The sequence below is a fragment of the Hordeum vulgare genome, chromosome 2H (genome assembly GCF_904849725.1).
Source record: "Hordeum vulgare subsp. vulgare chromosome 2H, MorexV3_pseudomolecules_assembly, whole genome shotgun sequence".
Lineage (NCBI taxonomy): Eukaryota > Viridiplantae > Streptophyta > Magnoliopsida > Poales > Poaceae > Hordeum > Hordeum vulgare.
In genome coordinates, this window is record NC_058519.1 from 649,996,887 (window position 1) to 650,008,898 (window position 12,012).

The 12,012-nt window shown below is 45.0% G+C and overlaps 1 long non-coding RNA gene across 1 annotated transcript; it reads left to right on the top strand.

Moving 5' to 3' along the window:
* The first annotated feature begins 490 nt into the window (after positions 1-490).
* Positions 491-1,027, top strand: LOC123431219. The gene is made up of 3 exons (XR_006623058.1): positions 491-522; positions 826-895; positions 991-1,027. It is a non-coding gene; the product is annotated as an uncharacterized LOC123431219 (long non-coding RNA).
* Positions 1,028-12,012: the final 10,985 nt, after the last annotated feature.

Sequence of the window (12,012 nt, forward strand, 5' to 3'; positions counted from 1 at the left end):
TATTCACTGACTCAGAATATACGTATCAGTACGGGCGTCCTCTAGTCAAACCTGAGTTAGTCAAAGAGCTACCAACAAAAATGCGAAGAGTTCATGACTGGTACATGCAAGCATGTGATCAATCAAAAAACTGGCTCTACTTAGCATATGAAGACAAACATTTCGGAACTGGACGAGGCGTAATGATGATTGAATTCGAAGAATTATTTCAGTTATACAAACAAGACGCCCTCGACAAAACTATCATCAGTACCTATTGTTTGTAAGCATTATTAATTTATGTCATTAACTCTTACTCAGCTCGTTCTTGGATGTATAATCTTACTCATCACTATATTAATTTTGCAGAATGAAGATTTTCGAATGCAAAACAGGACAAATCTGTGACATTGGGTTCATTGACCCAAATTACAATCATCACCAAAATGTCGAATCGAATGCCCGCGAGATAGAGAATAACTTGGTAAAAGTGTTAAGGTTTCGTAGTACCAAAAGGGAAATACTATTTCCTTACAACTTCAAGTGAGTGTTATACTATACACACATTCCATTTTCGCTTACTCGATGACGTTATAAGTGTACTTATAATTGACTCGTTATGTGCGTGCAGGTTCCACTTTATTTTGTTAATCATTGTACCTGACAAAGGACAAGTAATAGTCATGGACCCGAAACGCACACCCCTCACTGCATGGACGAACATGCAGGAATGCCTCCAGAAGTAATTTTAATCATTATGGCACTACATCGGCAACTTCTCTTTCATTTCCTGATAGCAATAGGAATTAATATAGAACTCATTTATTCATTTTCTTTTCTTGGCAGGGCTTGGAAATGGTTCACCGCCAAGACTCGGGGTGATTGGAAGCCAGAGCTTACATTTAAACAAATAAATGTAAGTAACTACTAGCTAGATCCGTGCATCTCTTTATTCTAGTTTCAATACCATTACAATTCTTGATTATGTTTTTGATTGAACTCTGTTCTAAGTGCTTGAGGCAGGAACACGGAACAATTTATGTGGATAGTATGTTTGCGAGTTCATTCGCTAGACGACCCATGCGAAGGGCAAAAACTGGGACATCAAAAAAACGAAGTACGATAAACAATACTCACAGCTTTATTTTATTACCGTGAATTGTGTTCGGTTTCATTGATATATATATTGACCCATTCTTTAAATTAGATCGAACGGTTGCGGGACGGTGTTCTACCACAGAAACGTATACGAGCAATTCAAGAGGGAAATTGCCAGATTCTTTGATGCAGAGGTCTTAGATACCACGGGAGAATACTATTGCCATTCGTTGGAAAATATATGAAATGATATTGTGTAAAAAAGATACATATGTGCATGTAACTCGTATCTACATTTTGTAAGGACGTTCAACAAAGCACGACGGATGAGATGCATGGTGTAATATATTCGTGACGATGTGCAATATAGTTGTTCCTTTATTGGTGTGTATGTGCAATCCAATTTAGTGCAAAACAAAAATTAAAAAATGCCGAAAACAAATAAATGGAAAAATAGGGGGCAGCAAAATAGCCCCATCCAATTTAGTGCAAAACCCTAAACTCAAAAATTACTCAAAAAAAACTACGAATAAATAGCCCCGGTTCGTAATACGTACCGGTACTAATACCCCTCCCCCCCTCGCTCCCAACCCCACCACGTGGAAGGCCATTAGCCCCGGTTCGCGAACCGGATCTAATGGCCCAGCCGAACCGGGGCTAAATGCCTTTTTTATAGTAGTGATAAGTCTGTATTTTCATTAATCTATGCAGCTACGGGAAAAAAATCTTGAGAAATTATCCCAAGGCTTGCCCCCTGCGTTAGTACTGTTATTTTCCTCTTTCTTTGCATTAGTAGGGTGGAGAATAGGCTAAGGACATGAGTCGGTGAGCTTAAGAGATCAACAAAAGTTTTCCAACACGTGTAACATGGCGATGTCATGCGAGAAAGGTTCTCGCGTGTAGGACGGTGAGCGTGCCGACAGCGCCGCCCCGATCACCTTCCTCCGGCATATCCTGCTCCCACCGCGTCCGGATCTGGGACCTCCACCATTTCCTCTTTCCACCGCCCATCCTTCGAGATCCTCCACCTCCCTGGACAATGCAGTCGAGCTCGCGTGCCTCCCAGCCGACGCCCTCTCTGACCTCCCAGCCCGCGGCCCCAACTCCCGCTGCTAAGCTTGCCGTCGCGGCCCTCGCCCTCCGTAGGGCAGGCCTGGTCGTCTGAGGCCATCTCTGAAAGTCCGATAGGACGGCGGCCACTACGGCACCACTGGTCGCCGCCCATGTTTCCCTGGTCATCGATCCCTTTGCTAGCACCTCTGTCGGCTTTCTGCTTCCACCCACTCCGACAGTAGCCACTCCGACACTTCAGCAGCCTCCACTTCTGCCATGGATGTTGTTTCCTCTGCTCACGCCCCTATAGCTTGTTGCTGTCGTTCACGACGATGGCGGCCACTACGACACCATCGATCGCCGCCCTTGATGCTCTGGCCATCGTTCCCTTTGTTGGCGCCTCCGACAGCTTGCCATCCGGCGCTTCTCTCGTCGTCCCTGGGTCCACTCCCGTGCTCCTGCATGTAGGGTTGCTGCAGCCGGAGACACGCATGCTAACCCCGCGGTAGGTGTCTCATGGTTCAAGCGGCCTCACCTCCAGTGGGCTACTGCTCCAGCATGTTCCCACCACAAAGGATCTAAGGCTTCTGCGCCCCGTCACTAGGCTGCCTATTCCGTGGAGCTCCCTTGCCGTCGGAGATTAAGACGAAGACGATGAAGAGCTAGTCCCGCGAACAACAACACCGGCTGCCAAATGCTCAGTTCTGCCTGCTCGACTGTACGTGGTGCATGAGGCAGACGCGTGTGGGACTTGGTGGAAGGTTTTTATGCGACGAGGCCCACGTCATTCAACGCAGCTAGCTCCTGCACTCGCTCGTCTTCCTCTTCCTTCTTGGCTTCGTGGTCGATGTTGTAGATGTCTTTTTCATGGACATCATGCAGCAGATTGCACAGACCCCTCCAGGTGTTGTTGGTGCCTTGAGAATGACCACCGCACGCGTGGATGTCGCAACGCATGGCGTGCACTTAGCTTGTTGGCAATCCTTGCCACATCGTCTTTGACCAAACTCGTCGCCGAGCACCATGAAGCTCGAGCTCTTTTCCAAGCCTAGATAGAAGCCCCACTCCTTCCCAGGACGTTTTGTCGTGATTCTTGGGCATCCATTTGTTTATGCTCCTGTTGCCTCTATGGCCATGGTAGATATGTCATTGTGGTCCGCCATGAAGGTACAGACGGAGCGGCTATGCTCTGAGCTCCTCAGCATGGCTTCTTTTCGACTCGAGGAGACGGTACATCCACTATGCGAGGTCGTTGACTACATGCAGGGTTGGATGCTTTAGATGGGGAACTTTCTAGAGCGAGCTGAGGCTATTCTGAGTGGGCTCTCTCAAGTGTCACTTTTCTTTAAAACCGCTTCTATGTCGTGCCCCCTGGTTGTGCCTGATGTCAACCTTGCGGACGAGAGTGGAGATGGGCTTCATGGATGCTTCTCCCCTCGTGTTGGGGTCAGGTCATCATTATCTGCCTCTAAGGGTTCGTGCATCGATATGGATGCGGCTCCGGTGCTACGGATCATGCCCAAGCTTTTGGAGCTATGTGGGGGATCGACTCCTCCTTTGTTCGTCGAGCAGCTGAAGGTGGACCCCCACAAGATCTCGGTTGTGTCATTACCACCATTACCACTACTCAATCCCAACCAGATCCTCCACATTGAGAAGGGGGATTCGGACGCTGCAATGTCTTGCTCGGGCGAGTCCATTGGGCACATGGTTTTCGATAGGTGATGTGGTTGTCGCACCCAGAGCGATGGCTCATGTACCTGGGGCTCTCATAGCCAAAGAGATTTGTGATGTCCTTGCTACCTTGGACGCGGCTAACCCTGGATCCGACAAGACAATTGGGTGTCTCTTCAAGGAGAAGGCCACCAGGGAAAAGAAAAGTGGTAGTGCTAGCTCTCGTCCCACCATCTTGAAGGAGAAATCAAACAATTGTAGAAGCAAGAAGAGTGGCGCTATGGAAACGCGTCCGCAGTTGCTTAATGGATAGCTCTCAGTGTTTGGACATGCCATCACGGGTGTGCTCGGGTCCGTGACTTTTGCCGATGTTGGTTCCTCTAGTTACCTCTCATGTGTGGGGGCTCACTTATGAAGTTGAAGTTGATGTGCAAGCGTATCGTAGGGGTGGCGTGATGGGCAGTTTGTGTGTCTTTCTTTGTGGTCTTAGGCTGGCCATAGTGGGGGTATCATAACTAGTAACATAGTCTTGGGACTAACAAACATGATGATGTGGCAAGTAATTAAAGAAGAGAGACAGGATTATAGTAACATAGATAGATACCGTATCATGTTAAATTCTATGATACTATGTGTCATACTAGTTTATGATACTATGCACTATAAAAGTAGTATCATACAATAGTAACATATGCATGGTACTACTATACGTTATTCCCCACTATAAACAGCCTTATAGTTTGAGAGTAGCCCACTTGCATGATGAAGTTGTTGCTTGGTTGTCTCTCACGGTCAAGCATGTAATAATTTGTGTCCGGATTTTCATAACTAACCAGATAATTTTTTTAATTAATAAATGATGCAAAGCTTTTGCCTCCATTAAAAAATAATGGTAGAAACTTGAACCAGATGCTCCTGGCCATATATGAAATATAAACGGCCCTGGCACAAGCCACTCGCAAATCAAAGCCGCCCAAAACCACCCAAATCATTGCGACAAGTGCATGAATGAGGAATCAGATCAAGCTTTTGAGTCAACACGACCTATTGATTGGTCGACCTCTTATATTTTAAGACGAAGATGGTATTTCTTTTATGTAGAGAAAGAGCTCTGTAGGATTGATCCGAATATTATGGCTACAGGGTAGCTAGCTGGCTAGCGTATATTCCCACTCCCATGCGACCCAAGCAACATCTGTGCTTAGAGCATGGTTAATAGTATAGCCAACTCCTGGCTATAAGCCATCTTATAGCCCATCTTATAACTAGCTTGTACTGTATAATAGTTAGCAATAAACTACTTTTATCATATATGACCCACCTTTTATTCTCATAAAGCACCTAGGAGCACGTGCTAGAGCTAGCTCTTCACGAAGAACCCGCTTTCCTTCTCTCTCATCCAACTCAATAAAAATATAGTATTTTAATCCTTACAGCCTGCCGACTGTACCTTATTGTACTTGCTCTTATTGGAAGTAGTATTCGATCTGGCTGCAGAATGTAAAGCCGGAAGCAGAGCATCTCACGTCCGTCCGTGCTCATATTGCGCCCCTGGGAGAATAAGAACTCGTGGCCCGCCTTGCTGCCGGAGGCTAAATTCACTGTTTTGACTCTTTTAGTAACATTAAGCCTGATCTAACTTTGGTGGGGAAAATGTTTTGGATCTAATCCTTTTGCTATCGTCGGATCCTTTAACGGTCACTAGTGGGGACGGGGCCTTTAGCCCCGGGCCGTAAGGGACTTTAGTCCCGGTTCACCAAGCGGGACTAAAGGGGCGGGACTAAAGGTTAACCTTTAGTCCCGGTCCTGTTACAAGTCGGGACTAAAGGTGCTCCACGTGGGCGCCTCGTAGCGCCCCAGGGCAGGACCTTTAGTCCCGGTTCGTTACACGGGCCGGGACTAAAGAGTTTCAGATTTTGCTTATTTTTGGGTTTTTTTTTTGAATGAAATTATTTTTGGGTTTTAGGGTTTAAGGGTTAAGGTGTTCGGGAGATTAACGTGATGCCTCGTTTGGTGTTCGGGAATTAGTTTTCATATAATTTAAACAGAAATAATTATGCATATATATATAAGGTTAACTTATCTTACAAGCGAGCATATATATACAATTATATGGAGATCTGAATTATCGGGACTAGAGCCCGTCTATTCGATTACATGGACGAACATCAGTAATGGCCCCTAGCTACACTAAATCGTCCTTTGTCATCTATAGCTTCCGTCCTCGGAAATCCCGCAAGCTCCTCTACAACAGCAATCGCGCGTTGCTCTGGTAGGACCTTCGTCGTCATGCCGTGTGCTATATAAGAAGAGGAGATGAATATGAATATCAATCATGATAACAAAGAATGACGGGTAAAAATAGAGGTGTGAATGTTCATTGCTTACGTCGAATCTGTGATCCTTGTGCTCAGAGGTAAACGTGTGAATGGTCTCGCAAACATAGTATCCGCATAGATGCGTTCCCCGTGGTTGCTGGACGCACTTTACGAGAATAGAATATATATAATCAAAATAATAATCTAGCATCATAAATGTATTGAAAGTAGAAGTATATCATACTATTACTTACCCGAGCCGCTCTAAAGGTCAGCTTCTCAGGAAAGTTACCGGGAGTCACGCACTTGAACCGCTTCCAAACCCTGCCCGACAAGGATAATGATTTGCTAAGTTTTTCATTAATTGATATATCAGAAAATCATCGAAAGAGACCGATAGAGCGCAAGAATGATTGAAATTACCCTTGGAGCATGTCCTGCAGGCTTTGGAACTGTTCCAAGGGTCTTGACAATGGGTCGAAGCCATCAACTCTTCCCTTATCAATTTGAATGTCCAACAGAATCCCTTTAGTCCCGGGTGGAGCCACGACCCGGGACTAAAGACCCTTTTTCGGCAGACCAGAAGGCGGGAAGCAGGGGCCTTTAGTCCCGGGGCGTGGCAAGAACCGGGACTAAAGTGTTGCCTATATAAACCCTCGCCCCTGCCCACCATATCCCCTGTTTTTTGGTTGTTGAAGTGTGACCATGCCATGCTCTTGCCACTCTAGTTCATGCACATGACGTGTTCGATGAAATGCCCGAGCCACTCTACTTAAGCTTTCTCCTCTCCAAGCTCGACCTCCAAGCACCAACTGCACAAGTGTGTTAAAAGGTTAGCTACTTCATCCTTTCATTTGTCACCTATAGTGTAGCTCATTTCAAATGCTCAAATTAACTTCTTAGAGTCTGCACATGCATAGGGTGTCGTCCCGTGCCCGTCCTCACCATTGTCGATCGCCCCGTACCGATCTCGTCGCGAGCACCACCGTGGTGAGCCTCTTGTTCTTATCTTCTTTTTAAAAGAAAAAAATCTTACTTGTATGATTTAGATACATACTTGTATAAATTACTAACTTTCATTATTTTTTGTTATTATATAGTGCGATGGTTTTGGTATCCGCCTCCGTCGGCCCTCGTCCTGTCTATGATTCGGATGTGGTATATATTATCTTTTATAACTATTTGTTTTATTTAGTGTTTATGACAATTATGACGACCAACGTGACATATATTTTTTTAATCTAGGAGGTATGTGAACCGGAAATTCCAACCCACATAAAAATTCTTGTCGAGAAGTTAAATTTGGTTGAAAAAGAAAACAAATACTTGAAGAAAAAATTGAAAATAATTGAGGATAAGAATATGGAACTGGAGTTGCATGTCGCCGATGTCATCGATGATCGCAAGATGAAGATCGATGTGATGCGGTTGAAGATGGATACAATGCGCTTGAAGATGGATGAAATGCACTTGAAGGTTAGGAATATTAGAAAATATGCCATTGATAAAGAGGCTTGGTATCATTATGCTGTTGGGTCAATTGTTACCTTAGTTGCGATTTTGATCGCGTTTGTTGTTGCATTTAAATGTTTTACATAGTTGTATGTTGTTTTATGAGAGAACTTTATGTATTTATTTTTTGCAATAATAACATTTGATCACTACTGTTCTTTGGCTTTAATGTGATGATGAACTTGTAATAATTTGGTCATATGTTCTGCAATGGTTTTTTGATATATTTAATTTCATAATAGAGATGAATCGCCAATTTGACCCTGAAATTGAAAAGCACTACAAATGAACTCTGAAAATGTTGAAAGTTGGCATGCTATCATCATTTAACCCACATAGCATGTGTTAAAAAGTTGAGAGGGCTACGACAAGAACTGGATGCACTTCGTGTACAAAACGGAAAATCTCTCTCGAAGTATCAGGGTTTTGAACGAGAACTCATCTCTTACATGGATACTATGTAAATGAAAAAGTGTTTGAAATTTAGTACATTCCATACATGCATTACATAAAAGGTTTAATACATTATTACATTATTGCACCAATATTCCTATCTATTATTTCTGTTTTCTTCTGGGTCGTAGCCATGGAGAATCTTCATCATTCAGTAGGATGCTTGGGTCAGTTTTCACTTTGAAGGGCGGAATTTCATGAAACTTATTATAATCTTCTGACATGTCTGTCTTGTCATCTACTCCCACGATGTTTCTTTTCCTTGAAAGAACTATGTGGCGTTTTGGCTCATTGGACGATATCTTCTTTTGCTGATTTCTTTTTCTCGTTTTTATAGACATGTCCTTCACATAGAAAACCTGAGCGACATCATTGGCTAGGACAAATGGTTCGTCCATGTACGCAAGATTGTTGAGATCCACTGTTGTCATGCCGTACTTTTGGTCTACAACTACCCCGCCTCCTGTCAGCTTCACCCATTTGCACCGAAACAAAGGGATCTTAAAAGTAGGTCCATAGTCAAGTTCCCATATCTCCTCTATGTACCCGTAATATGTTTGCAAACAGTGCCCATTCTCGTCTATTGCATCAAAGCGGACACCACTATTTTGGTTGGTGCTCTTTTTATCTTGGGCAACCGTGTAAAATGTATTCCCATTTATCTCATACCCTTGGAAAGTACATATAGTCGAAGATGGTGGCCTGGCCAAACAGCACAGCTCATCTCCAACGGTGTTGTCATTTATGAGATGTGTCTGCAACCAACTGCCGAAAGTCTTCTCGTGTTCCCCTTTAATCCAAGAGTCAGCCTTCCCCGGGTTTTCGAAGCGTAGAATATTCTTGTGTCTCACGATATACGGAGCCACCACGGTAGAATTGTGTAGAACTGTGTAGTTTGCTTGAGAGAAAGAATGCCCGTCCATACATACTTTTGCTTTCCTTCCTAGTGTGCCTTTTCCTGTCAGCCTACCCTCATACCGAGATTCAGGAACACCAATCGGCTTAAGGTCAGGAAGAAAGTCCACACAAAACTCAATGACTTCTTCTGTTCCATAGCCCTTGGAGATGCTTCCTTTTGGCCTAGCACGGTTACGAACATATTTCTTTAAGACTCCCATGAACCTCTCGGAGGGGAACATATTGTGTAGAAACACAGGACCGAGAATTCTAATCTCTTCGACTAGGTGAACTAGGAGGTGTGTCATTATATTGAAGAAGGATGGCGGGAACAACAACTCAAAGCTGACCAGACATTGGACCACATCAATCTGTAACCCTGATAGACTTTCTCGATCGATTACCTTCTGAGAAATTGCATTGAGGAATGCACATACCTTCACAATTGCCAGGCGAACATTTTCCGGTAGAATTCCCCTCAATGCAACCAGAAGCAATTGCGTCATAAGCACGTGGCAGTCATGAGACTTTAGGTTTTGGAATTTTTTGTCTTTCATATTTACGATTCCCTTTATATTCGACGAGAAGCCAGTCGGGACCTTGATACTGAAAAGGACTTCAAAGAAGATTTCCTTCTCTTCCTTAGTAAGAGCGTAGCTGGCACGCCCTTGAAACTGCCCTCGATGCATGCCATCTCTTCCTTTATGACGTTCCTGGTCCACCCGTGCTTCCGGTGTATCTTTTGACTTCCCATACAAGCCCAGGAAGCCTAGAATATTCACGCAGAGATTCTTCGTCGGGTGCATCACATCGATTGCCGAGCGGACCTCATGGACTTCCCAGTAGGGTAGCTCCCAAAATATAGATTTCTTCTTCCACATGGGTACGCGCTTATCAGGGCCGTTAGGAACAGGTTGGCTGCCAGGACCCTTTCCAAAGATTACTTTTAAATCTTTGACCATATCAAATACTTCAGCACCAGTACGGATGACAGGCTTCCCCCGGGATTCTGCCTTGCCATTGAAATGCTTGCCTTTTTTCTTTAAGGGATGCTTGGGCGGAAGAAAACGACGATTGTACGGGTACACATTCTTCCTACATTTGTCCAGATATATACTTTCTGTCTGATCCAAACAGTGCGTGCATGCATTGTATCCCTTGTTTGACTGTCCTGAAATGTTACTAAGAGCAGGCCAATCATTGATGGTTACGAAAAGCAACGCTCGAAGGTCAAATTCCTCTTGTTTGTGCTCGTCCCACACACGTACACCTGGTTCGGCCCACAGCTGTAAAAGTTCATCAACTAATGGCCTTAGGTACACATCAATATCGTTGTCGGGTTGCTTTGGACCTTGGATAAGCACTGGCATCATAATGAACTTCCGCTTCATGCACAACCAAGGAGGAAGGTTGTAGATACATAGAGTAACGAGCCAGGTGCTGTGACTGCAACTCTGCTCCCCAAAAGGATTCATGCCATCTGTACTCATACCTATCCATAAGTTCCTTGCGTCAGCTGCAAATCTCGAAAACTCTCTCTCGATTTTTCTCCACTGCCGACCATCAGCGGTGTGCCTCAACTTATCGTCTTTCATACGATCTTCCATGTGCCATCGCAACAACATCGCATGATCTTTATTTCTAAACAGACGTTTCAACCGTGGTATTATAGGAGCATACCACATCACCTTGGCAGGAACCCTCTTCCTGGGTGGCTCGCCCTCAATATCACCAGGGTCATCTTTTCTGATCTTATACCGCAATGCAGTGCATACCGGGCATTTATCCATATTCTTGTACTTCTCACCGCGGTAGAGGATGCAGTCATTAGGGCATGCATGTATCTTCTGCACGTCTAATCCTAGAGGGCAGACAAGCTTCTTTGCTTCGTACGTGCTGGCGGGCAATTCGTTCTTTCTTGGAAGCATCTTCTTCATCAGTACCAGCAACTTTTCGAATGACGAGTCAGTCACACCGGTCTCTGCCTTCCACTTCAGCAATTCCAGTGTGCTACCCAGCTTCTTCTGGCCATCTTCACAAGTTGGGTACAACAATTTCTTGTGGTCCTGTAACATCTGCTCGAACTGCAACCTCTCCTTTTCTGTGTCGCAACCTCGTCGTGCATCAGAAATGACCCGGCCAAGACCATCAGCGGGCTCATCTGGTTCCCGTTCTTCATCCTGATCTTCTTCTTCATTGTCTTCCATTGCGGTATCAGCATACTCAGGGAACATAGATCGGTAGTTGTCATCATCGTTCTCTTCTTCTTCATCGTCGTCTTCCATCATAACCCCTCTTTCTCCGTGCTTGGTCCAAACATTATAGCCCGACATAAAACCGGGCCGAAGCAGGTGGCTCTGAATGACTCTTGAGGAAGTGTAATCCTTCTCATTCCGACATTCAACACATGGACAAAACATATAGCCACCACCATGCTTGTTCGCATCGGCTGCATCTCGAAAAGAATGCACGCCTTCTCTGTAAGCGGTTGTGCGTCGATCACCGTACATCCATGGATGGCTCATCTGTGTTATACGACAGTATATCAAATACAATCACGATCCTAAAAATTAGTACCGCACGGTCTAAACGAGGAAATATAGTTGCTAACCTTTTAGAATAAGTAGAAATAAAGAGGAAGAGGTTTAAGCGTGGCTCAGGCATCTCATATCGTAGTTGTGTTCGGTGAACTAAAGTGGCATCGCTCTAACACACATTTCAACAAACACCTCTAGTGCATCAAAAGAAGTGGAGAGCTAGCACCCACCCACAATCCTCCATCCAAGAAAAATGCAAGGAAGAGGGAGAGGGGGGCTGTGCTATATATAGGCAGAGGACTTTAGTCCCGGTTTGAGACACAAACCGGGACTAAAGGTGGCGCACATGCGGGCTGCCCACCGCGTAGCCCTTTAGTCCCGGTTTGGGACACGAACCGGGACTAAAGGCTCCTTACGGGCCGGGACTAAAGCCTCGAGGGAGGGATTGAGAATTGGGGCGACGTGGCCGGGCCTTTCGTCCCGGCCCAGAG